At 45.4% G+C, this 26,004-nt stretch overlaps 1 protein-coding gene across 1 annotated transcript in view; it reads right to left on the reverse strand.

Annotated features, from left to right (window-relative positions):
* Positions 1-26,004, reverse strand: part of VAV2 (vav guanine nucleotide exchange factor 2) — a 310,317-nt gene that overhangs the window by 251,854 nt on the left and 32,459 nt on the right. The gene's annotated exons all lie outside the window — the stretch shown is intronic.

Raw genomic sequence — 26,004 nt, forward strand, 5'->3', positions numbered from 1 at the left:
TTTTGGTCATCATTAATTTTAGCCCATCTGAATTCTTGTCTCGTTTGTGACCACAATAAAATACTTAAGATTGTTCAGCCACTAGCCATATGGTTCAATTGGCTGAGTAATCCAATGCCTCTTAAAAAAAATGTCATCTTTGACAATAGCAATAATGGACTGTTGCACTGTGACCATGTGTGTGTGACCTTGTAATCTGGGAACACAAAGAGGGCTCTTTCTATACTAAATGTATGGCAACAAGAAAGGAAGGATGAAAGAAGTAAGGTGTTGCTTCAGTTGTTTGGCTCTCAGCCATGTTATTTATTAGAGCGGACTGAATGACTGTGCAGCAAATAATTAATTTCACCTTTTTTCTGTTGGCAAGTTTTCCATGCAAAATTCTCCAGTGTACTCATTATGCAAAATTCTCCATGGATTACTTGCTCATTGACAAATTGTTCACAAATATTCCTAATTCTCACATTGTTACATAAATCAGCCAATCAAGGAACAGAAATAATGTCATATGACTACTCAGGACAAGTTTCAAATTGCATATTTGGTTGCACCAGCCACACAGTTTGCATTGGGTCAGTAACATTGTAGTCACATAGTACTGTTAACGGTCCCCAATTGGCCAATTTAGCATGGTAGAAATTACTACTTGCAAACTTTACAAATATGCAATTTAAAACCTACCAAACAAAAGACTGGCAAAGAATCAAACTATAACCTCCTTGGCCAACCCATATCTCCACAAAGAAAACTGCACAAAGCGTGCCTATAAATATTATTGCATTTGGGGTTATATTTAAGGGGTCAGGCATAGGGTTGCCAGGTGTCCGGAATGCCCAGTCAAAAAGGAAGCTCTGGTCAGCACCACTGACCGGGCCGTTAGAAGTCTGGTCAGTGGCAGAGTGGGACAAGGAGGCTCCCTGCTTGCCATGGCTCCGTGCGGCTCCTGGAAGCAGCAGCATGTCTCTCCTCCGGCTCCTATGCATAGGGGCAGCCAGGGGGCTCCTCGTGCTGCCCCCACCACAAGCGCCAACTATATAGCTCCCATGGGCCAGGAATGGCAGCCAATGAGAGCTGCAGGGGAGGTGCCTGCAAATGGAGCAGTGCACAGAGCCACCTGGCTGCGCCTCCGCGTAGGAGCCGGATGGGGGGGATGTGCTGCTGCTTCTGGGAGCTGCTTGAGGTAAGCGCCACCTGGAGCCTGCACCCCTGACTCCCCCCCATGCCCCAACCCCCTGCCCCAGCCCTAGCCCTGATCCCCCTCCAAACCGCACAGTCCCAGCCCAAAGCCCCCTCCTACACCCCAAACACCTCATCCCTGGCCCCACACCAGAACCCACACCCCCAGTCAGCTCTCAGCCCCCCACTCTTCAACCCAACCCCCAGCCCAGTGAAAATGAGCAAGTGAGTAAGGGTGGGGAGAGTGAACAGAGGGAGGGGGGATGGAGTGGGTGGGGGCAGGGCCTCAGAAGAGGGGCAGGGCAGGACAGGATAGGGGTGTTTGGTTTTGTGAGAGTAGAAAGATGGCAACCCTAGTCAGGCAGTGGATTAGAAAGACCACTTCATTAATGAGAAACTTATTTAACTAGGCAAAACAGGGAGATTGTGTAGTTCCACCCACACAGCTCCAGCAGTAGGCAATAAAACTCAACCAATAAAACACAGGCTAGAGGCATTACATCATTAGAATCATTATAAACTCCGAACGTTCTCATTAGCTGAATAGACCCGGGGGCAGAATGATCATGTTTGTGATTGAAAAGACAAAATTAACACTCTGATAGACTGAAAGCCTCTACAGAATTGTCTTACAACATATATACTGGTGGGTGGGTGTCCCAATGCATAGGCTTCATAGTACACCTCAGTCTTCCAGGCTTCTGCAGGCGCTTTCAGCCTATGCAAAACTAATTTGCTTATGGAAGGGATTTGTTTTTTTGTTAACATCTCATTCATCTCAAATTTCCCACTAAGTATTTACTTTAAATCCTTTTAAGCCTCCAATTTGAAAAGTTAATGACACAGGTTTTAACCATAATTACAGATGACAACAAGCGAGCTTCCTTTCATAATCCTGAATGCAAAAAAATTGCCTTCCCCTTTGCAGTATTCATAGCATCCACCTCACCCTGTTGTCCCAATGCACAGGCAGAAATAAGGGTTGGCATCTATGGACAAGAATGACTGTCTCTCGCAGCAGTGGATTCAAAAATCTCTCCTTGCAGTCAGAGGACTTAAAAACTGAACCCCCAAGACCTGTGCTGTAGAATTTCAGTTCAAATTCTTTGAAGAAGTCAGCTTCACAGCATCTGAGTTCAGAAAGATCAAGGAGCAAGCACAGCATCAAAGCAAACTAGAAGTCTTCTCCTGACAGTATGTTTTCTGGTGAGTGGACATAAGCCATAACAAGATTCTAAGGTTAGTTCTATCCAACCTAGCTAATCTCATCTCACTGGAGATGAGCAAAGAGCAAAAATATTTTTTAAAAACCCCATCAAACAAGAGCTACCTGCTGCTGTCATTGTGCATCTTATTCAAATTTGGAAACTATCATGCCAGTGGCTCCACTACCATTTGCTAAATTAGTGCTCCAGATAATATCTGCGGAAAACATCAAACACCACAGCGAATATGCAATCAGACAGTTGCCGTGTTCACATAGATGACAAGAGTCCAGGAAGAATCCAACCAGCCATTTAAAGAGCCCCTGAAACGGTTGATGGAAAAAGGAAAACTTTCTACCAATACACTTAGACGGCCTTCAGCATGTTAGCATCCAAGCACTATACAGTCAATGAATTCATCTTCACCACACCATTGTGTGGGGTAGGAAATTAGAATTGTCCCCATTTTACAGAAGGGGAATTGGAGACAGAGCAAGGTTAAAAAATTTGCCCACCTGGAACGTATGCCACAGAGCTGGAAACTTAGCCTAGGTCTTGAGTATCAGTCGAGTGTCTTAACACAAAACCTGCCTTCATCTCTACAACTCCGACTCCTGTATTGAAGAGAGCTAATTAACAACTGCTTCTAACCTTGCTACAGTGCAAACGTTACCTCGCTATCCCCATCTATAGAATACTTACACTTATCCACTTCACATGGACACTGAGGCATTTCAAAAAGGTTTCTGAAAGATTGTTAAATCTTTGGTTTAGATGGTGCAACAGAAGTTCCATATGTTAATAATTAGCTACAACCGGCTGAGTACACTGTCACAGGGTGTTTGCAATGGCTAGCAGCATGCAAGCAAGCAATTCACATCAAAATCCATGTAAGGGCCCAGTTCAGCAGAGTACTTTAGCCCACGCCTAACTTAACATCACTGGGACTACTCACAAGCTTAGAGCTACGAGAAAAGGAGTACTTGTGGCTCCTTAGAGATTAACAAATTTATTTGAGCATAAGCTTTTGTGAGCTACAGCTCACATGACTGGGTACCTTGCTCAACTGGAGCCTTGAGGTCCTTCTACCTCCCTCAATCCTAAGGCAGGTGGGATTTCCACACTCCGCGAGGACAGTAACATTTGTTGCATTCTTGCTTTCACTTGCCCTGGAGTCCCGCTGTCCCTATTCGTAATGGATCACACAGGCTCACGAGGAAGTGCACAGACTGTCTGGAGAACAGAGAGGAAATGCTGAGGTTTCTTTCAAGTGTCCCACATGGTGAAATCAACATAAAAGCCTTTTAGCCACGGCAGAGATTTATTTAGGAAGCCTGGCAGCTAACTGTGCTGTTCTGACTCTTGGCTCCCTGAAAGCTCCCAGACCAAGAGCTGGCACCTCCAAAGCTGAACAATCCCACCATTCATTCCTAGTGCGCTGCAGGAGAAGGGCTGTGGGCGCTGAATGCCCTCAGCTCCTTCTGAATGCTCCCCTCTCTTCCATTGCACACACATCAGACAGAATCGCCTTTAAGAAAGATTATGACAAGGACATGAACTTAAACCCCTTCCCCTCCAAACTCCTCTCAAATCTCATTTGTGCTCATCTCTCCATTGCCTATACCTCTTAATCCACTGCCACCCCTACTGGTGATAATATAGGGGTTGATCCCCTACGCCGGTAACTCTACACCTGTATTATCTAGCTGCGTGAAGCACCACCAACATAGGACTGGAGGGGACCTCCTGGTCATGGAGTCCAGTTCTCTTCTATCCCAGCACCCCCATTGTATGATCCCATTCAGAAATGTATTAAGCTCCATTTTAAAACTAGTATGGTGGTTTGTCCTCACAGCTCCTACTGGAATAGAGGATCTACACTCAGGCAAGAGAGGAGGCTCAGCCCTTCATCCTGGATGAACACTTCACCCAACGCAGAGGCTCTGAAGAGCCTACATAAACATCAGTAATGGGAGCTGCTCTCAGATGAAACAGACACATCAAGCGGTTTTTTTTTTTTTGCGGGGGGGGGAGGTGTTGATTTTCCTTAATTGTCAGTTCCACATGCTGCACATCAGCATGGCTGGTGACTCGCACAAGGAACGAGAAAACCCAACACCACCTTTCCCAATTAGTTGTGAAAGCGCACACCTCCAGTGACAAACGCAATTTCCACAGCCTTACGGAAATCAGCATCTCCTAGCACAACCTTGTCTGGAGAAGACACTGCCTTTGAAAGTGCTGACCTTGCTGGAACAGCGCTACAGCAGGAGTTAGTGGAGTTGTGAAAGATTTGGGGGCTACATCCTGTCAGTGCTTAGCTAGCCAATGAAGAATTTAAAACCAGGAAGGGCCTGGGGATAAACCTTCAGTAGAGTGCAGGGTAGAGTAAGAAATATGTTTAATAGAATGAAATTAGTCCTTGAAGCCAAGCAGAACAAGAATTAAGATTCTTTGGTCAGCTCTGATTAAGAATATGATCCTAGGAGGGCTGTAATGGGCCCTCTGTTACACAAACTACATTGAACGAGTCCCCCAATTACTGGCTTTCTTCAGACATGGAATCGTCATTACAGTCATGACCCCACTGTGCTGTTCTTTGCAATAAAGCAAATGAAGGCTTGTATTTAAACAACTGAGCTGATTTTTATGGAAGTATTCCAGAACACAGCAATGAGAGTCGGCTATAAACTGCAGCCAGCTACAGTCTGTTCCACTACCATCCAGGACCTTAATTTCCAAAGGGGAAGATGACCTTTCCTCTCTGCAGCCACACCCATATCCCACACACACACACACACACGCTCTGCAGCAAGCTAGTCCTAAATTCCATAGTGAGACTCCCCAATTTCTGGGACTCGGATGTGCGGCGGCAGCTTCTGGCTATATTTTCTTCCTAAATGAAGCTTTTCACTGTATTATTTATTGTTGTACTGGATTTAATCAGTACAGTGGCTCCTTGGGTTATTTGCTTTCATATAAAATCGGATTTATTTTGGGCTGCTGCCAAATTTTCAGCTTGCCACAAAATTCTGTACTGCAAGCATATAACTGCATTGGAAGAACATTGCGGGAAAGTGGAGGAGGGGACAAGTGGGAGTATTTGGGCTGGTGGCAGTCAGGAAGCTGTTGAGGGGTTTGGCACATTGATGCAACTCCTTTTCCAGTCCCCTTTTGTGGATGGAATGAACATGGAGATTAAAACACCGAGTGCCCCAGAAACCAGCAGCCTGGCCCACCCCACCACTTCATTCAGCAGTGAGAGCTTACATTGGCTTTTCAGAGACGTCCAGCCAATCAGCAGAAAAACAGGGGGCTATTTTCAAGTTGGCATTAGGTTTCAGAGTTCGTGATTCGTCGAGATGAAAATGGCAGTTCACTGCTCAGAGTGATTTTGCTTCAAGACCCAGGCAGGCAACCCCGCATCAGCTTACATCCTGATCACATTTCAAAGGCTTTCTTCACAACCCTGAGGTTTCAGAACACCATATATTTTTAATTAAAGTTTAAAATCAGGAGCACAGTTCTGCATCCCAATGTAGATTCTGCGACATTGCTGAGTATACTTGGGGCTTGGTGCACTTAAGTATAACTTGCTGCTTGATGTTCCTTAATATTGCTAAAATGGGCCACCCATGATCCTACGTGCCCACCCTTCCACGTACATTCTATGTGAACTCACAGTTCCTTTCCTGTCCTTAGTCCAGTTATAATGTCAGCAAGGTTATCTGCATTCCCCCATTTAGGCCTCAGTCCCACAGCCCTACCTCACACAAGCAATCCCATGGAAACACTTGAATAAGCAGGAACTGAAGAGTTCCCGGACCAGCTCCTTATTGAGTAAACAAGAGAAAAGTAAGTTTTATCATCTAATTAAACCCAAACCAACTACTTTAGGTTCCAGCAGGATTCCAGCCTCATTAGCATTCAGCACCTGAGACAAAGGAAAAGCAAAAAAATCCCAACCACAAGGCTATCGAAGGAAGTGCCTCAAGAAAAACAGTCGTTCCCCTTGTAGTCTGGGTTTAGCCTAATGGATCTCTGTTGCAACCTGACCTTAAGTAAGCTGGCACATAGCCCATACAGCAGAGATATCAGCAGCCACGTACAAACAGCTGCACTTCCCTGGCAGACTAGCCTACTTCTCAGCCTCAATCAATTACAAATCCTGAGAGACCTTGTTTAAAAAAAATTAAAAAAAAAGAGGAGCCAAACCCTCGAGGTGGCTGCATAGGCTAGTGAAATGCAGAGGGATTATTTGGTCGTTACATGTCTGTGAGGAAGGAAACGTTTGGTCCGGTTTCACCCAGAAAAGCAGAGAGTCAAGCAAGGAGCTTGCCATGGGCGGTGCATGACTTCTGCATTGGGGAGGTTGTGTGTGCCCGGTCCATGGCCCTGGCCCCGCTCAGCCTCCTCCCCCCGAAGCCCCACCCACGCTACACGCCCAGCCCCGCTTGGCTCCCTCCCTGCTGCTCACGCCTCTTTACCCCCTCCCCTGCCCTCCCACCAGCATGCAGCTCACTGCTCTCACACACACACACCCCTATTCACCCCCTCCTGCAAGGCCCCCATGCTGGTGGAGCAGGGAGGGGAATGGGCGGAGCTTCGGAGGAAAGAGGACGAGCAGGAGTGGGACCTGGGGGCGGAATGTGGGCAGGGCCATGGCCATGGCCAGGGCAGACTCCCCCCCCCCCTCAACATTTGGCAGTGGCACCCTCCAAAGGCAGCTAGCTGGGGAGGCCTCTTACACCCGCCGCCTATGGATCTTACTTATTTATTAATTCTATTCCCGTAGCACCTAGAATTCCCAGCCAAGATCAGGGCTCTCTTGCGCAAGATGCTATACACATGTAAGAAATAATCCCCGCTCCGAAGATTTTACAGTAATCCATAAAGATGACAGATTTAAAAGTGGGAGAAAGAAAGGGTTACCATCCCCATTGTACAGAAGGGGAAACTGAGGCACAGAGAGACTGACCTGCCCAAGGGCACAGAAGGGAGTTGGTGTCAGAGTTAGGAATTCAACCCAGACTGGAGTCCCCATCCAGCACCTTATGGCCACCCTCCCTCTCATTTGAGTCTGTATTTGCTAAACAGTGGAAGGGGAATGGTTTGGTTGTCTAGCCAGCAGGTCTCAAGTACCTAGACCCTACTCACAGAACCATAGCAAGGCCCACTCAGTCCCTCACCCTTCCATCATAGATAAATGGACTTCTTTGCAGTTGCCAGGGAGGGCGAGGTGGGGGTCTTCCAGCAAAAGCCTTAAAAAGCACCGCCTTGGCCGCTGTGCGTGACCCTGTACATTCCCTAAACAGAGGATTTACCAGAGCGTCCCGAGTCAACTCATAGATTCATAGATATTAAGGTCAGAAGGGACCATTATGATCATCTAGTCCGACCTCCTGCACAACACAGGCCACAGAATCTCAACCACCCACTCCTGCGAAAAACCTCTCACCTATGTCTGAGCTATTGAAGTCCTCAAATCGTGGTTTAAAGACTTCAAGGAGCAGAGAATCCTCCAGCAAGTGACCCGTGCCCCATGCTACAGAGGAAGGCGAAAAACCTCCAGGGCCTCTTCCAATCTGCCCTGGAGGAAAATTCCTTCCTGACCCCAAATATGGTGATCAGCTAAACCGTGAGCATATGGGCAAGATTCACCAGCCAGATACCCAGAAAAGAATTCTCTGGAGTAACTCAGATCCCACCCCATCCAACATCCCATCACAAGCCACTGGGCCTATTTACCACAAATATTTAAAGATCAATTAATTGCCAAAATCATGTTATCCCATCATACCATCTCCTCCATAAACTCTTCCCCTCCCCCAATGGCTGTGGTGCATTGTACATCAGATGGCTGCCATCTCTCTCCTCAGAGATTAAGCAATTTACACAAACCCACACACACACACCCCTATTTTGCATTCTTTGTCATAAAAGGTGATAAATAGAAGCAGGGCTTAAATTCATTTCCTGGAAGCCCCCCAAACATTTGGGGCTCAGGGCTTCAGCCCCCGGAGGGGGGGAGTGCTCCCAAAGGTTTGAAAATATTTTCCAGATCTCAGCTCTGTATGGCTCCAGCTGAATTTAAGCCCTGAATACAAGGGACCAGGTCCTCAGCCAGTATAAATTGGTAAACCTCTCACTCCAGCTGGAGCTATATTGATTTGCACCAATTGAGCATCTGGCCCAAAGTCCTTAGCTAAACTTTGTGCGGTTGGCATGGATGAAGGGTGTCAGAGTACAGAGCTAACAATAAGAGCAAGGAGACTCACATTTCCTCAACAGGTTGAACACTTGAGATTAGCCCACATCCCTTCTCATTTATCCTACCCCATCACCAGTCATCATGAGACTCTCTCTATGACTAGAAACAGTAACACCTGGGCCGGCTGGACAGCTGTGCTTCCCCATGGTAAGACTTTCCCAAGCTCATGGGTAAAGGTCTAGTACATTGCGAGTGCTACCGGAATCAACCAAATGAAAACAGCTTCTCATCGCCCCCAGCATTCTTGTCCTTCCTTTAACACTACAGAGGAGGGACCAATCAATATAAAACACCAAATACCCCTGAGCTTCTCAAAAACCAATATACCTCGAATGTTTGAGAGATTCTTTTGTTCAGGAAAATGAACTCTCCAGGCAGCAATATTTTAGTTTATCGTTAATATTTTCCACGCACCCTGAGGGCCCCAACCTTGGAAGGCAGAACAGGACACTCACCCCAGCAGCTGTGTAAAAAATTAATGACTTCCAGCATCAGCATCATTGTATCCGGAGTCATTGCATTTAGACGACGGTATCATAAGTGCTTTTGATGTGGAGGCTAGTGGGCAGTCTGAAAGCTCTCAAAGAGAAATTTAATAAAGCAGTAAAGAAGCTAGGAGGAAAGAATGGGGCAGACAGTATGATGAATGGGATGGGATTGGATTCATAAGGTGGTAGCTTTGGCTCCCACGCAAGGTAGGACTTTTCTAGAGCAGGGAATTCATGAGGCTGGCGTTAACTCTTCAGGGAGGAAGTACATTGGAGGGGATGTGTTACACACAATAGAACTGGAGGGCTGGGCATCAAGCCATGTTGCCGACTGGACTCGGTCCAAGCTGTGGGCTTTAAATGGATGCTGCAGCATGCAAGGAATGTTGCAGCTTTAACGCTGAAGATAACGCGGTGACGAATGACGAAAGGAACTTTCTTTAGCACTTCCTGACCGTGATGTAAGATTTCCCCTTATCTTGCGGCGAGCACAGCTCAGAAGCACCGAGCCAAAGGAAACCTCTAGCAGGAGGCCATATGCATCTGTTCAATCACTGCTTTTATGTCAGTGAAACAAAGACCAGATTTGGGGGCGGGGGGGGCGGCGCGGAGGGAAGTGTCGCCACCATAGAGCTCAATAGATGAAATGTACAAATTCACAAAGATTAATGGGACAGCAGGTATCATCATACAGCACAAGCTTAAGCCTTTCATGAGACTCAATGGCCCTCAACTGCCAGTTACATTAAGACCCCTTTATGCCACTCTGGCGTCGTAGAGGGGCCTTAGGAGAGGGCAGGAAGGAGGACATGAACCCCAGAGAACACACCCTGTGCAGGGGTTTCTCCTTGGCTGGGGCAGGGTTGGCAGAAGAGCTCTGCACTGGCCTTGCTACCAGCCCCAGGTATAGAGGGTGTGTTGGAAGCATGTCAGGGTCAGCCAGAGGGGGCATGGCTGGAACACACTGCCCTGCATGGCCCATAAGGGGCCATGGGGAACGGAGTTTAAAGTTAGATTCCCCCTCCATGCAGCTAACCGCCGAACGAAGGCGTTACTCAGCAAATTCCAGAAGCAGAAGAAATCTGAAAGACAATCAGAGCTGACAGGACACGACCAATCGCGTCAAATCCTGCATAGCTTCATTCGTTCTCGATTTGCCCCGCTGTCTCTCTCATACAAAGCAGCAGCCTCGGAGATGATATATAGTGCCACAGTCTCCAGCATTTTCTCATTTAAAGCCCATTTAGGTTTAGATTCAAGCTGCAGCTCATCAATTATTTTGGACAGACAGATTACATTTCTGGTTGTTACGACTTCAGATTTATCTGTTGAGAAGTGGGGACCAGAATTATTCTTGAACAATTTAGTGCGAAGCAGGCTATAATTTTTCCCCATTTGAAAGACATTCCCTTTGTAAAACGCTCATGGGCTAGGAATATGCCACTTAGCAAAGCTGATTAATGAAGCTGAAACGCTATGCATGGACCTCACAGAAGCTTTCCCTCTCCCCGCAACTTATGAGGTTTTAGAAATAGAGGGATGAAGAGTATGCAACGGTGGAGTTCAATCATTTCCTTTAGGAAATGCAGAGAGTTTGTCGATATGGGGAGTCTAAGAAAAGTTAAGCTGAAATAACCAAAAGTATGACGTGAAACACGAAAGTTTAAATGTAAGCTACAGCAAACTAAGGCCACTTCCTTCTGACAGAAAGCACCCACATGAGGGTTTAATGTGCTTTAACTTATGCACCTAAAATTCACATCTTCGGTGAATTGGGCATCACTTTCCTAAGCATTCCCACACAAACAAGCGCTGAAGGTTGCTTAAAAAGCCAATAACCTGCATTTAAAGCTTGCAACAGAACTTCCTATTCCACAGCAAAATTATTTTACCCTCACAACACTCATTCGGGCTGAAACTCTGCACAGGAGAGAGCCTGGAAAGCAAAGTGTTTAAAGGATGCATTTAAAAAAATAAATCAAAGTATTCAAAAGTTTTTATTATTTGAAAAGAGAAAGTAAGCTAGTGGTTGAAGCACAGGGCTAGGAGTCAAAACATCTTGCTATATGTATGACTCTGAGCTATATGTATGACTCTGCTGCAGACCCATTGTGCAAGCTCGGGCAAGTCAATCAAGGTTTCGCTGCCTCAGTTTCCCCTCCATCTATAAAATGGGGGTAATAGAAGTTACAGCAGGGTTAGGAGTTATTCATGCTTTTGTAGCTCTTCAATCATCCAAAGTATAGGTGGTTGCTAGGTATTTATTTCAGCTGAGGGTCTCAAAGTGCTGAGCAAAAGGACAGGTTTCTGGTTAAGACACTGGATTGAGACTCAGGAGATTTGGGTGAGTTCAGTTCTTCACATTTCCATAGACTCCCTCTTGGACTCAGTTCCCCGTGCCTCAGTTTCTCTTCTGTCAAAAGGAGATAATCCTACCTTTCTCCCACCCTTTGTTGTGTCTCCTAGATTGCAAGCTCTCCAGGGTAAGGACTGTTTCTTGCTCCAGGTATGAGCAGGCACAAAGGGATCCCAAATCTCAACTATGGCCTTGTGTTACTACGGTCATCTCATACCAAGTTAATGAACAGAATAGAAGGCACTGTCTCAGTTCCAGAATTGTTACAAGTGGGCAGGGGATTGAGTGGTGGGTGCCAGTTTCTTTTTAGTGACAGGTGAATAAAAAAAATACAGATTTCATATTTTGAAATGGAAACAGAACAGCTCCCTGTTTGTCCAGGGTTTTCATTGTATTTGTTGGGTTTTTTTAAAAAATAGGAAAAGTCACACACAAATGAGCAAAACAGACACAATTATAAGAAAAATCCTCATCAGCTCAGAGAGTTTGTCTCTTGCATACTCTCTCAAAGAGAAAAGGTCTTTCATAGAAGGATAACAGTCCGTGCGCTGTGATGAACACAGGCAGCTGCTGCGAATAACCTATTAAATATGCTGAAGTCCAAACCTTCCGCCTTGAAGAAACCTTTTTCTCTGTTCCTCCCCCGTTCCCTCTTTTCCCCACCTGAGTGACTGGCTCTTGCAAGTCTATTCTTGCCTAATCACAAGCAATTAACTAGAGTTCCTGAACTTCTCACAAAAAGAGACGGACCGGAGAAGGAGAAGTTCAAGGAAGTTGGCTCACAGGCAGCAGACTGGAGAGGAAGGAGGTGACAGACAAGGAAAAGCAGAAAAGAAACACCTGAAGAGATGCACAACCAGCTGAAAAGGAGACCGGACACTTCGAGTTTGTCTACACTGCGGCCGGGAGCTGTGCAGGTGGGCAGAGACGCACTCGCTCAGCTCAGAAATAGCAGCATGGGCCACCCCCCTGAGCTCGACTGGAGGGAGGCAGGCAGGCGTGGGTGCGGGCAGCTAGCCCAAGCCGCCCACTCGGCTACTTTTAACACACTAGCGTGCGCGGTGCTAACACGAGTTTACCTGTGCGGGGAATCACAACTCCCAGCTGCAGGGCAGACGTACCCTTTGGTTTAAATCAACGTGTTTCTACTCCCGTGCTTTAGAGATGTACAGCTTTACAGGGCCCGATTCTCATGCTGCTGTAGCTCCTTTGTGCTGCTCTGGCAGCATAAGGAGGCTTTCACCAGACCCCTGAGAATCCCCTTTACTGAAGGGCCCCACACAGCTGGTATCAGAACTCTCTTGTATGCCCCGCTCCCCAGTCTCAATTAGGGGCCACAGAGTGGGAAGGAGGGGATGTAGCTGGAGACCACCATGCCGCTAAAACCATTCTCTGCTTCCATGGCCCATTGGGGGCAGAATGTAAACAGACCAGCCTCAGATGCACTAACTCGGCGTGGGGATGAAGGGGGTGCAGCTGGGTGACCCCCAGAACATGGGCAGGGCAGAAACAGAGGTAGCTGAGCATCACGATCACAGTATGTAACTGTCTCCAGCCAACAAGTAACAGAAGGGCCAAGTACAAGCACAGAGTGGAGGCAGCTGTAGACGCTTGCTCCACTTTATCTTTGGAAAGTTCAGCAGAGCCCTGCACTTCCCTTGTGGACCAAGGCACGGTCGGGTCTTGTTGATTTTGCTCCGTTACATAAAAACGGGTCGTAAAAAGGTTGGGGGGGAGGGGAGGGAGAAAAAAAAATTTTAAAAAGAAGCACAAGCACTGGACAGACAGATTGGAAATACTGGTGGCAGAACCATGTCGGAGTCCGATCTGTCAAAAATAAGACAGACAGGGTAGAAAACTAGGGCAGAATTGAGGACACTAGCAGCGCAGCAGGTATTGCGGTGGACTGGGGAAAAGGGCTGGAAGGAATTCTTGGCCGACGGTCCCTCAGAAACTCTCAGGCTTGAGAACATCTGTGACTTCCCCTGAAAAAGCAAGCAGGTCGATCCAACTCCAATAACCTGCCATCCACTGGACACAAGGCCTGGGCTGTCTCAAGCAGCAAGGCACAAAGGGGTCATTAAAGCAGGTGCAGCGGGAGTCGCACTCTGGAAACAGGGCCACTCTCAGGTGACATGGGTAGGCGCCTTCGGAACCTTGCCAGCTACCTTTTTACAATGGGTGGATCCTATTCTCTGCTATCGTTTAAATCTCCTTGAGAAAACAGCTTGCTAAATCCAGACAGTTTTTGTAGTGTTTGTCCTCTCCATTATGCTGAATAATGCATACCTAATTCTGGGCAATCTTGTGTCTGTGGGTCATTCAATGAAGTTGAGATACTCATTTGAGTGTAAGCATCCAACAGTAGAAGATCAAATGAGGCCAACTGCAATGCTTAACCTCCTTTGCAATGGGCTCTGAGGTGTATGGATGAAAAAGGCTACATAAGGACTAGGTATTAATTATTATAGGAGCACTTGCATTGTATTGCCCTGCAGAATGGATATGAAATATTTGCAGTGTCTGAGATTCTCTGGTTAACCCGAGACACAGGAACAACCCAGAACCTTCACAACAGCCACCCAGACTTTGGTGGTTCCAATAAAATGGATCATGGATCCAAACCACTTGTGGTTTTAGGTTTGCAAATCCAAAAACCCAGCACTGAGGTTTCAGAAATCCCAAACCCAGCCTCCACACCATGTCTAGTCTCACCCCAGGTTGCTGACTTTGTGCCAGTGAGTTATATTTTAGAACATTTCTTATTTAAAGACATCTGCCCTACCCATTCCCATGAGCAATCAGAATTTCTTCCAGAGTCCAGTGATCCTACACCTTTAGGAGTCCCCAGGTGTCCACCAACCCTCCTTCTAACTGAGCAGGGCTGGAGTAGCCACCCTTGTTCCTTGCATGACGCAGGGGAGATAGAGAAGGATGCCCCTTCACCTTCCTAGACTATGAGCACACACACGGTTTGCTCAGCACTCAAACTCTCAGGAGCAGGATTAGGAAGGAAAAAGACACACACAGACACACAAAGTGCTAAGGGTTGCAAAGTGGCAGTGCAAGACTTAAGTATGGTAAATCATCTCCTGTGCTGCAAAAATACTTTGCCTTTATTGTTTGCTCTTTACTCTCCAGTGGGCTTCTCCTAAGCAAGCTTCTCAAGGCAAAGGAGACGTGAGACAGGCCCTGTTCTCAGTTAGGAGCTCCAGTGGGTTGCATCTTTGCTGGATCTGCCTCCATCAGTGCAAACATACTCCTGTTTACTGGATATACGAAGACAAGGCACCCCCCCTCCCCTTTCCTTCCTCATTCTTTAAATTCAGACAAATAGGGCTCTAGGGTTTTCCTGAATTAATTTCTGCCCATCTAAACTCAGCTAACATCTGGGAAGTAATGGATACTGGACCACACCATGAATAGAAGGAGAATGCCTCTGAAGGTCTTTTCCTAGCCCAATGTTTCACCCTACTGGCTACTAAAGAGGAGCACTACACCCTAACCAGATTGGCAGAGCTACCCTGAGGCAAGCCACTTCCATTATCCACACCTCTTTGATGAGAGCACGTCACAATAGTATGACTTACTGGGTTGTCCACATTCCCCATCGGGTGTCCAGTTAGCGCTCTCACTCACAGAGCATGTCAGTATCAAAAACAGTAGAGGCTGGGTTCCTCACGCGGTTTGTATCTGGCCCCAAAGCAGAGCACCATACAGGTGCGAAAGCTGGAGAAAGACTAGGGCTGAGAGGGGGTTTGCTGTTTGAGCTCCAGTGAAGAATGAAAAAATGAAGCATAAGGCAATGTCAAAGCAACACTGATTTCTTTTACATGAAATCTGTACTTGCTACTGCTTCGAAGACAATCCATTCGAGTTTTAAAAACGCCTCTTTGTTGACAAACAAGGCATATTAACCTTAAGGGTACACTCATGTATAACCCAAAGCTGATCTCTTTGGCAAATAGCAAAGCCCTTTTATTTTGCTCCCAGTGAGAGTTTTTTAATCCAACTACTTTTAGTGCCAGTATTGAATCTGGGGAACTAGGCAACGCATGCATACAAACACATTTTGGGTGTATCTGTGTCTGCAAGACAGCCAAACCAGATGCCAGGTTTTATCTGCATATTTACCGTAAAGATCAATTTCTGTAATTCTGCTGAGATGAGAGACAGGACATCCCCAGACAAGGAACGAGAACTTTCTGTAGTGCTGGTTCGCGTCATACAGATTCTGGGCTGAGTCACTTTGACGATCTAAAATTCTCTCTCATCCCCCCCACAAATTAACTAAAAGTAGAATGGACCGCTTCCATGGCACCAGCTTCACGTACATTGCAACTCACTATCAGCCTTCTCTAACCAATTGCTTTGGTGATTAATTATTTGTATTACAGTAGCGCCTAAAAGCCCCAAGTGCAATTAGCGCTCCAGAGTATTAGGAGCAATACAAACTCATAGTAAGAGATGGCCCCTAAATAGACAGGCAAAGGTGAAAAAGGAAACAGATGCAGAGATGAAGGCGCTTGCCCAAGGTCAGGTAGCAGGTCAGTGGCAGAGCTGGGAAGAGAACCAAGGCCTTCCAGTTCAGTACCCAATCCACTAGAGCACCCTGCCTTTCTCTTGTCCTGGGGATGCGTATATGTAGATACGCACAATGTAACAGGGCCTGATCCTTGAAACTGCTGAGTGATCTCCATGCCAGAGCATCTTGAATGGGAAGTAAGAGCCCATCAGCACCCCCACAGGATCAGGCAGAGTGTGAGTAACAGCAAGGGAAACATTTGGCCTGAGCATGTCTAGCCTAGGTCCCAAAACAGCCAGCGGCCACCATTAAAAGCTCATGATTTGACACACTTATTTGCTTATAAATGTACTTGTCATTAAGTATATTTATGCTACCATTACCACCATATGTAAAGCACTCCACAGTTTTTGGGCTATTACACTTTCCTAATCTAAGTGCAGGAAGATGTTGGGGTTACTGAATGCACCACGGTGAAGACTGTGTTTTTAAATGTTGCCCCGCTGTATGTTATTGGCAGTGATGAGCAAGAGCCTTAGAAGGTTTGGAGATTCCTTTCAGAGAAGCATTAAGACGTTTGGCTGCTGATCCAAACCACTTGAGTCTGCAAAATAAGACTGGAAATCATTGGAGATTTCTTGTATTTCCTACTTCTGGTCACACCAGAAATATAAAAAGGGCAGCTTCTCCCCCAATATTTCAGAGCTGCAGCTTCCTGTCCCAGCTAAAAAACTCAGAAATGCACAAGTAAGGGAGGGTGCGGGTGGGAGAAGAGGAATGACACATCACATTGATTAGATGACTCCAGGCTGCGTGTTCCAGACCGTAAGGTTTGGAAGCTAATCAGAGCCTAGCTTTTGGTCCAGCCCATTATTAGAAAGAAAGACCAGAAGTGGAATTCAGATCCGTGTTCGTTACTATGATTATGTGCACATCAGAAACACACAGGCAACTTTCCAGCTCTCTTGTTCCTGCCCCACCCCCAAATAATTTAGGTTTGCTGTGATTGCAGTTTGATGCAGAGCGAGAATTGCATTGGTTCTGCAGTATTTAATTTACCCTGTGGGAAACTGCTACAGAATTAAGTAGGGAAGAAACCAACCAAGGGTTCTACAGAAGTTATTCTGAAAAGCTACTGGGCTGGATTCTCTGCTGTGGTGCAAAGTGAAGGTAGTCAGAGATGGCCCTTGTGGGGAGGGGGGAAAAAGGATGAGAGAGAGCGCATTTCCATGAGCACAGAAAATTTCCACTGGTGAAAAAACCTTTACACCATTAGCTGAGGACCGCCTAGGTGCAGCCCACTGGTGGACACTTCCTCTAGTTCTGCTCCTCTGATCGCTACCTGTGGCTCAGGAAGCCACACCTGGCTCCTTGTAAACCCCTCCATCGAGCCTCAGCATTATTACTGTGGTCACACCCAGGAGTCCTAGTCACAGATCAGGACCCTATTGTACTAGGCATTATTCAAAAAAACACCAAACAAAAAGATGGCCCCTGCCCCAGAGAGCTCTCAACCTAAGCAAGCTCTCCGCAGCATTCAGGCAGGGGAGAGGATCTGCCCCATAGAATTTTTCAGTGAGTGAGCTCATTCCCCAGGTTTTTTAAAACCCGGTCACACAATTTAATAGAGGGTGGAGACTCCTGCTACCAAATGCTACTGGTTATTTGAAAAATTACATAGTACCTACACTGGGGTGGAGGAAAAAAAAGGGGGGGTGTAGAAGAGTCACAAAAAAAGTTTCCCTTTTTCATCTGAATTTCATTTAGTCCATTTTTTTTCTAACCAACTCTAATAGTAAGGTTATGAGTCTATCGGGGCCCAACCCAAAGCCTGTTGAACTCAGTGGGAAGACTCTTACTGACCTTCAGTGGGCTTTGTCTCAGGCACTTAAATCCTATTTGCCTTTTCCATCTGGGACACAGAGTTCTACTGAAGGCATCCTTGCCTATTAGGAAAGAATAGCCCATTTATAAACACAAAGTAAGTGGTTTTCCTGACTAACATAAAATGGGGGCACTTGTATGTGCATTGTGTAATCTTCATTTCAAGATCTCAGTTACTTTTTCAAAGTAACAAATACAAGGAAATTAACTAACTAAACATTAACTGTAAGTAGCACAAAGCTTGTGACACTAAGAGGAGACAGGAAATTTGAAAGCTCATGTATCATCCTTAATATATGCGTGAGACGAGAAGGCAAAACGAACTTTGATCTCCTGGATTTTTTTTGGGGGGGGGGGGGTGGGCTGAATATAAATTTATGTCATAGCTGTATTGTCATTTCAATGCAGCTTTTCTTCCTCCACTAGGAAAGGAAGAGTAATTTATTATCGCAGAACACCATGTATTATTTCAAATCACTCAAACATTGTAATGAAAGCCAGGTGAAAACCAGAAGGAGAAAACCTGTCACTCCTCAGTCATGACATCATAGCTGTAAAGGAAATCCTAGTTGTTGGAAAGGACTCGACGTTCTGAATTCAAACAGATGTAGACCTGCCCTAATCAATACCATGTGTGGGTTTGAACGTCTCTTCTCTGACCTTACCAGGGTGTAATGAGCATGTGGAGTTTAGGGACCGTTTGTAACAGCCGTTCAGTTACGTGACATAACTGGAAAGTAATACGTGGCTTTGTAGCTATTTTATCTCCCAGCTTGTATCCCCTAGTTGCCAACACTTAATGCAAGTACTTCATGAACTGTGGTTCCAGTCGTTCTGGCTAAGCCATAATATGCAATTTTTCTAAGTTCATGGAAGATTTGGTATCAACCTGCCCTGATCCCATCCTAAAACTGGAGGCAGTTCAGATTCAGATGTGGAACTGGGGTTCTGCAGCCATCCTCCCTGCCCTCTTTCTCAAGAGGCAGCATTGCCAAGTGGGTAGAGCACAGAACGAAGCGTCATAAGACTTGGGTTCTATTCCTGGCTCTGCCTTTAATTTATTGTGTGACCCTTAAGTCACTTCACCTGTCTGTGCCACTCCATGCTCAAAGTGAGAGTACAAAAGGCACATTATTATTGAAATATGGAGATCGGTGCATAAGAGCCACCGTAGAGGTGTCAAGCACTATTCCTCTGCCCTGAATGGCAACACCCAAACCCTTCCTGTTCCGGAACACTCCCGAGTTATGCACCTGGACTGCATACAGCTTGCTACAGAAGTTGGCATGGGATTAGCGACGAACAAGGCAAAGCTCTCCAGGAACCTTTCCCTGCACATGGCACAAGTTATCTGGGATGCTCCCAAAGTGAGTCAACAGCTGCCTTTCCTGGTGCAGAGGAGAAATTATTAAAACCAGACAAGTCCCCTCACTGACCAGTTCAACCATCCAACTGCATGTTCTATTTCTCAGGGAACCAAAACAGTATTAGGATTTCAGTGGCTATTCATTTTTCTCTACCAAATTCATGTCAAAAATAATTTTCCCACTGTCCAGAGCTGCAAATTAGGACAGTTTTTCCTCTGAATTTGATTCAGTCCATCACAGGACATGGAGTATTTTATTATTGTTCTAACGATGAGGCAACAGCTGTTTCTCCTCTTTTATTTAGCACTGGTCCAGAGGAAATATATTTTTTCTGCTGTTCTAATTTCAGTGCCTATCCAAACTGTGGGGCCAGATTGAGATCTGGGATACTAACGTGCAACTGCCAGGGAAATTAACTAGCACTGCATGCATGTTTCAGAGAGCAGAATTTGCCCTTTAGCATGTGGGGTAAGTCCTGTGAGAGGCCTGTTTTATTTTGCTTTCTTTTTGCACCTTGTGAATTATCCCTGATTCACACTTGGGGGAGAAAAGTATGCTACAAAACCCCATCATCTTCCACTTCCAGTTATTTTTGTAAAGTGGAATTTAATGAGACACACTGGCCAATGCTAACGTTGTACTGCAAAGTTTCCTGCAGTTTAAAAAGGGATTGTGCCAAAATGAACTAAAGACCTCTTCATGTGGTAGGATAGCGACTTCTTATTAAGGTTTCAAACATATAGTTATATCAGATTTTGGTTATACAGCAGCCATTCAAAGCTGTTAAGTAAAGTTGGAAAAAACCTGATAGGACACTACCTCTGCAAACTCAAACTTTCTGAATTAGATCCAAACAAACTTGGAAAACTCAGAACCAGAACAAACTAGCCCAGGTTTGCTCAAAACCAAACCCAGGCTCAAGGACCTGAAGTGAGGTTCAAGGCCAAGATTATTATTATTTAATTAAAAGGCTGAAAGTTTCAGCTTTTAAGTCCATATTTAGGCACTTACCTGATTTTCAGATGTGGCGAACAGTCAACCAGTCCCCATTGATCTAATTATTCACTTTCTCTCCCCTCTCCAAACTATCCTGGCAAGTCTGAAGAGCATGCGTGGATGATGTATGAAACCTTGAATCACTGAGCCTTGCAGCAAGCATCCCTAGTTAAGGCCACATTCCATGTCTGACCCTTGCACTTGTGGAGCTATGGGACTCTTGTCTCCTTGCATCTTCTAAAATGTGGCCTCCCCACCCCCACAGTTGAGGGGGTCACTTTCATCTGTGCCCCAGAACTATCTGGTACTGGCTAGAACACTGCTGGTCACCTTGTATATAATTTCCGTCAGACAATCTCCTCTTTCACTCAATTTGTTTTAAATCTCTCTCTGATAAATGTGAATATTCACCAGTAGCAGGAACATTTTTGCCACTGAAGAGGTAGTAGCTTAAGTGCTATGTTGTAATATATTCTAATAGGATACAAATGCACTTTTATAGGACGTGGACGGTTTAGGTAAAAATGAATCTCCTGGCTAGGGTGACCAGATGTCCTGATTTTATAGGGACAGTCCTGATTTTGGGGTTCCGATTACCCCCCCACCCTCGTCCTGATTTTTCCACACTTGCTGTCTGGTCACCCTACTCCTGGCTCCTCTGCTCATGAAGCAACATAAAAGGACAGCTCCTCAGGTGGTGTGGATCAGTATTGCTCCAGGACCCTATTGATTCCTTGAAATAAGGTTCTGGATCTTTATAGATGGTATTTTGGAATTTAATAAGGTGAACAGAAATCTGTAATCTAATATCCACCTCCTAGAGCACTTTCAAGCCTAGGATATCTAACATATTACCAGGATAAAGTGGGCATGCTGCAAAGCTGCCATCTCTAAAACGAGAGAGGAAGATTTCGGAGATCTTCACTTTCCTTAAAGTAGGGACTATGGAGAGCCAGTCATCTCTTTAGCAACTTTAGAATGAAGTTTAATTGCATCTGCTCTACTATCATTATGGGGGGGGGAAGGGGAATAACTTTTCACATCCACATATTTTAAACCCGGAACACAAGCGTATTTTCATCTTGTATTTCACAACTGCTTTATGTCAAAAGTTTGTTTTCCAACAGTACCTCTTATCTCCGCCAGATTAACTAGGACTAACGTCCAGCACCCCAGGGTCTCACTTTCCCTTAGGGTCTCACTCTCTCTTCATGCAAGAGAAGCTCTGAGTTTTAGATGCCTGGAGAGGCTTTCAAACAAATGTCCACCCGCCCTCTGAATTAGTTACAAATCTGTGATCAATATTCAAAACGGACATCTTTCAAAAAGTGGTTATTGGACTATTTCACACAATTAGGCCAAGATTTCTAAACACAGTAGAAACTTTAACTGCTGCTTGCTAAAGCCTTACTAGTAAATCATATGCTGTATACAGTCACCTACTGAGCATAATTCTGCTCTGACACCATCCACTTCAGTGACCTTGTTCCTGATTTATGGGAGAAACCCGAGCTCACACTTCCCCCAAACTCGCATGAGCTCACGTGTGCACACACAGTACACGATGAGAAAGTGACAAAGGTCAATTTGCCCTCAAGAGCCGACAATCTTGCCCTGCCTCCACTTCCAGTATCGTACCTATTTAAACCCTGGTCTACAGACAGATTCTGTATTGGTACAGCTATGGTTTCCTCGAGGTATAACTAAGTCAGTTAGCATGTGACTTTTTGTTTTAAAAAGCCAAAATACAACCCTTAGTGTTAATGCAGCAAGTTACAACCCTTAGTGTTAATGCAGTTATTGTAGCTTATTCCCCTTCCTGCACTGGAAGTGCTAGACTGATATAAACAGCTGTGTATCAATAGAACCATGTTTCCAGTAGGGGGTTGTACAGGTCTAGTTAAAGCAGCACAACCGGTGTGTTTAGACAAGACCTAAAGGACTTGTTGAGGAAGATGGAGACATTTTGTGTATCGGTGGGAAGGGAAACGAGTGCAACCTGAAACTGCATCTGATCAGGAATTTTCCTGCTTCTACATTTTAAACCCCAGCCATGAAAAACAGTTTCCTTAAAAAAAGTTTCCCTCTTAAAATCCACTTGCACTTCATTGCATCAAAGGTCCTCTCCACGCAAAAGGACAATCCTCTCAACTTCTAATAGGAGCTGATCTAAAAGTCAAAAAAGGGTTCTAGCCCAGAACAAAAGCTCTGACTGCCAAACTGAAGTTATTTAATCGATCTGCATAATTTAGTCCTGGTCCACACTAGATGCACCCAAATACAGGGTCCCACTACCCTATCTCCCCACGTTTTTACTAGGAAATGCCATCTGAATTCTGCCCCATTTTTCCATTCCCACATATCATCTCTTTTAAATTCATTTTCACTACTTAAACTGCCTATACAGCGCTCATAAAAACACAATCTTTGCTCGGATTTAAAGTCCTGTAATCCTTCTTTTAGCAACAGCCTGCAACAACACAGTGTGAAGTGCAAGGAGAATTCTCTGGAGATCATATGTATTCATCAGAGGAAAAAGTTATGGGTGTAGCAGTTAGCCACTGAAGATTTGTATTAATGCAAGAGCAAAGAGACATGCTTCATATTTGGCTACATAGTGACTATACCCTGAAGCTTGTAGTGAACTAAAGCAGGCATAGTACTGCATTTGCAAACAGATTCTCTCCTCATAAACATAGAAGCACAAAGCACAACATTAAGGTGCAAGAGCCATATACAGGCATTTGTCAGAATGTAAGATAGGCTGTGTAGAATTGAGCGTAAATCGAAGTTAATAAGAACATTTGTTTACAAGTCAGTGGAGGGTGGGTTTTTTTAAAGTAATCATAAAGCAAGTAATCAGATAGGCCCAGCTTCTGTGAGAATTGCTATGATGCACATTAAGCGGAGCGGTTCAGGGAGAAATTGCACCTCTGCATACTGCAATGGGGGCTCGAAAGGAAAAAATAGTTTTAAGGTTACATAGTATTTTACAAGGCCATAAACACCAGGGAAATAAAACATCCTTTCTCCAAGGTGTAGCTTTCCATGCAAAAACTGTTACTCAAAAACAAACATTTCCTGATGTTCCAAGAAGAGAAAGTTCTCTTCACTGAGTGGGCATGTCAGGGGGGAGGAGAAATTAAATGTTATGTGAAATTACTACCAGTCACTTCTGGTTATACTTAAGAAGCAGATTGGGACTCCTTTAGAGAGACGGGGAGGCACAAAAGCTTTCCCTCTCTAGGATTTATGGAGTAACTAACATCTGTGCAACTGACATCTGGCAAGGGGATGGTCTCTCAGAGGTGGGATGAAGTCAGGGAGCTTCGGAATAGTCTGTGTTATTAAATGCATAATGTATCCTTTCAACAAACTCCGAGGAGTTGTTCCCACTCACTACCACACACCTATCTAGAGTATGTCTGATTTAGACACACAAAAAACTCTAAGAACTACGGTTGGTTTGCCAGGGGCGGGGGGACAGCGGTGGGGAAGTGAGTGCCCCCCACCCATAAAAAATATAACTAAAATTGCATTTTCTAGGAAGTTTGACAAATTTTATTAATAAATTCTAAATGATTTTGTACCTAGAACACGAGTTGATCTTAAACTGCAACGACTTCAATCTGCCCAGGGATTCTGAGTGTATCCTACTGAGTGAGAGATGCACGGTTGATTGCTGTGCTCATTCTCCGGACCAACAGGAGTGCTCTGGGGGCAGCACACAAGGCTTCTGATGAGGAGGGAATTTTGGGTGACCAGATTGCAAGTGTGAAAAATCAGGGCTCTCTACCCCCTCCCCCACAAGAGGGGGGAGGTGTTACAGTTATGTATATGAGACAAAGCCCCTAATATCAAGACGTCTGGTCAGCCTACAGGAGTTCCACGTACCATGCTGATAAATGAAAGTGCACCGCTGATGGACCCCAAAGTGGGTCCCATTAGTCATCAGCCAAGACATAGTACCGACCTGGCTATTGTGCACGTCCATCACCCCCTAGTGGATGGAATCAGAACTGTGCTGCTAGCACCTTGCGGGATTCTCATGTAGCACACGCTGACAGGGGCTTCAGTTTTTAAAGAGAAAGGGGGAAAACAAACTCTGCCCCCACTGTTCCCATGAAGCTGCCACTGGCTGCGGAGGACGGCATAGCCAGTGCCCAGGTAGCCTTCGGTTTGTTACCATACACAGCCTTGTCTAAGCCGAGGTCACTTTGGGTCTGTACATTATCTAGCTCAATGGGACCTTGATTCATGACGACAATGTGCTACCATAATATAAACTACAACATGTTAGTTTATGATAGGAGAGCAGGACATTAGTATATGATAGGACAAATCTCTCATCCGGTCAGAGATTTGCACTCATCCAGCGTGGCTATTGATGGCTGGTTAACAAAAGCATTGAGAGGGGAGGATCTTTAGTTTCGTGTTGGCTCTCCAAAAAAAAAAAAAGAGAGAGAAATACTGTCAATCATTCCCCAGCTAGACAGCGGGTGGGTGGGACAGATGCTGGGGATGCAAGGACATCCTTCCCTACAAGCTGAAGTGAATAAAGAGTTGGATGTCCCAGGTCCCCAAAAAAGTCCATAAACAGAAAGAGGGGGCCCTTTGTGAAAAGGCTGCGGGAAGTACTGCTGCAAGCCGCTGGGGGAAAACCCAGGGGAAAACCCAGCTGTTTCACAACTGTGAGGGAAGAGGCAAAAGTTAATGCCACAGCCTAGGAGGCATTAAGCCTTGTCCCGCCTTATGCTTTAGCCGCCAGCCCCGAAGGAAAAACAGAGAGGCACTTTCATGACACCAGAGCCAGCGAGTGGCAGCCACCACTCAGCAGTACGGGAGGAAGGAAAGGAAATATTGCCATGTTTCTAAACAGAGCAGTTGCCTAAGTAACTGCGGAATTTTCTCTGAGCAAGAGCCATCAGCTCAGTATGATGTAACTGTGGATGCATGCAGACAGCAGGAAATGGGCAGGGATTTGACAGACATTTTGACTTCCCCTCGCCCCCAAATACCAACTTCCATTGCCCGTCCGATGTATTTAAGCTGCCTGATCATTTAGCCTGTCACTGAAAACAGGTGAGGAGTATACCGGCCAAGTCTTAAGCTTTTCCAAGGACTTCTGCCTTGGGGAAAGTTTCTAAGTGTAAGATTTGAGACAAAGGGGATCAACTTAGGGCGCTACTCTTAAGGAAGGGATTTGCAGTTTAATAAAGCTGCTCTCGCCCAGAGCTCACGTTTCCTCCTGTCTGATCCCACAGTCACAACTGTCTGCATCGTTCGAGCATCCCAGGAATGATGTCACAAATTATGTATGATGAGCTTCCCTGCCGGCTAGTCAGGTCCTGCCAACTCATATGCACAAGCTTAACATCAATGGGAATCGTAATGTACATAAAGTTAAATATGTACATACATGTTTACAGGAGCATAATTTGGGTCTGATTTTCTTCATCATCATCTGGGATGAGAAGACGGGCCATGTTCACAGTTTAAACAGAAGCAGTAGCTATTTGCCAATATGGTGAGAAAAGAAACACTCATACAGCATGTGGGTTTAAGTTTTCAGTCCGTTCAACGTTTCTCCTGACAGCAAAATTCCTCTTTAAAAGTAAACAAACTTTTGTCTCCACTTTTTAACCAACTGAACTGAAATCTCAGTTGTTTTACAACTCTGACACACATATTGGGCAACCACATTACACGTCTGTGAGGGGGAACCTATGGGATACA

Source organism: Eretmochelys imbricata, chromosome 16 (assembly GCF_965152235.1).
Source record: "Eretmochelys imbricata isolate rEreImb1 chromosome 16, rEreImb1.hap1, whole genome shotgun sequence".
In the NCBI taxonomy this organism is placed as follows: domain Eukaryota; kingdom Metazoa; phylum Chordata; order Testudines; family Cheloniidae; genus Eretmochelys; species Eretmochelys imbricata.